Genomic DNA, 2,229 nt, shown 5'->3' with positions numbered 1-2,229 from the left:
ATGGAGCTGCTGGTGGCCTTGAACCAACAACCTTTCGGTTAGCCGTTAATTAACGCTCTTAACCACTGTACCACCAGGGCTCCTGAATCATTTCTGGGCTCCTTAAATGCAGATGCCGAGTTTCTGATCCGGTGGTTCTGGGGAGGGGCCCAAGATTCTGTATTTCTCACTAGCTCCAAGGAGCTCTGGTAGCATAGTGGCTAAAGCACTTGACTGCTAACCAGAAGGCTGGTGGTTCAAACCCACCAGCCACTCCTCGGAAGGAAGGCTGGGCAATCCTACTTCCGTAGTGATACTGCCTCGGAAACCCAAGGAGGGGTCGCTATGAGTTGGGGCCGACTCGACGGCACATAATAACAACAACAACTAGCTCCAGGTGATACTGGTTTGGGCCCCCACTTTGAAGCAGCCATTAAGGATGCGTGGGGAGAGGGCGTTGTGTGAGTGGTGGGGAGGCTGGGCCCAGAGTGGGTCCCTCTCCACGCCAGGGGACACTGCACAGGGAGGGGTGTCTGGTCAGTCAGTTATTTCCCCAAATGCTGCCCCCTGGCTACCTGCATAAGAAGCTGCTTTGAAGAGATCTAAACTCCTGGGCTGCCCAGACCTTCCGGCTCCAAAGTGGGGGTGGGCGGGTGGGTGGAACTGTTTACATCTGCCCCCCGCCCCCCACCCAGGTGACTCTGAGCTGGGACTCCCCCCTTGGCTTCACTTGGAATCACGTGGTGGGGCTGAGTACCCCTAGACTACCCGTCGTCAGTGCGTCCTACTGCTGTGGCTGCATGTACTGTGCCACTGGAACTGTGCCACTGAGATTTCAAACACTGGTCATCCACAATGGGCAGGTTTTATCAGAGCTTCCAGACTAAGACAGACTAGGAAGAAAGCCCTGGCTTCTGCTTCTGAAAACTGGGCACTGAGAACTCTGTCAACCACAACAGAGATAGTGCCGGACGGGAGAAAGCTGGGCCAGTCTGCTTCTGTGAAGATTGCTGCTGTAGAAAGCCCATGGGACAATTCTTCTCTGTCCTAAAGGGTCACTATGCATCAGAGTCAACCCGGCAGCAATGAAGATGAGCCCCCGGCTGGGAGGCCCTTGGAATGCACCGTGGCCACACCCATGGACTGAGCAGGCCCATGACGGAGAACATGGCGCAGGGCCCGGCAGCACTTCGTTCTGTCGTACACGGGCTCTCCGTGGACACCAGCTCACAGCCACTACCCCAGATCGCTGGCTCCCAGATTTCCCAGGCTGGCCTCTGGCACCTGTGTTTCTAAGGGCCCCAGCTAATCCCAGCCTGCAGCCAGGGTGGACCGGGGTGGGGAAGGTTTGAGCGAGAGGCTCTCCCTGAGCAAAGATTCCCCACGATAAGAGAAAATGCACCAGGGCACTGAGTTCCCCAGGGCCAGCGAGGGGAAAGGTGCTCGGGCTGTGGCTCATGCCCGTCATTTGGGCCAATAGCCATTTGCACGCGGGCAGACTGAAAAGAGCTGTGGACGGGAGCTGTGTCTGGGGACATCAGGCAGAGAGAGGCACAGTTGCTCTGGGAGGTTGGTTTCCCCTTCCAACCGCTGAGGCCTGGCCTGGGCCCAGACATAATAGGATCAGCCATACTGCCCTCTTAGGACACTGACAAGCAGCCTTATAAACTCCCTGTGATACCCATAAACTGCAATCACAGCTCCCCGCGCGCCGTGTGTTTGGCGGAGGTGCTTGCACCTGGCGTAGTTACTATGATGAGGTGTTGGCGGCGACACCACCTCCCACCTGTGAGCTTCCCTTTGCTGCTGCCAGGGAAGGGGACCTCAGTGACTTCCATGCTGCCACTGTGCTGTCCCCAGGTCCTGGCCACTTGTCAGGGCTGCCTGGCACCTTCGGGGTCTTGGATTTTTGTGTAAGGTGCATGGTGGCAGTCTCACTGGCAGGTTTTGCCCAAGGTTGGGCTGGAAGGTGGCATCATCAGCTCTGAGGGGGACCAAAGTCACTTGGGGGCCACTGCTTCCAGAGGCATCTGGGCAAGGCATTTGGTTGCCTGTGCAGGGAAGTCTGGGGAGGAGAGAGGGTCACTGACTGCCCTGCAATGCTGGGGATGACTCCGTGTGGTAGAGAGGCAGAGATCATGCCATGTCCCCCCACGAGGGGAAACTGAGGCCACAGGATCACAGAGCTGGGGGGCAGCACCTGGATGCAAGCCCAGGCCTGGGGACCCCGATGTCTCCACTGCTAGTTTG

This window comes from Orycteropus afer, unplaced genomic scaffold (genome assembly GCF_000298275.1).
Source record: "Orycteropus afer afer isolate SDZICR_OR568_19922 unplaced genomic scaffold, OryAfe1.0 scaffold00057, whole genome shotgun sequence".
In the NCBI taxonomy this organism is placed as follows: Eukaryota; Metazoa; Chordata; class Mammalia; order Tubulidentata; family Orycteropodidae; genus Orycteropus; species Orycteropus afer.
This window is presented reverse-complemented; position numbering follows the sequence as displayed.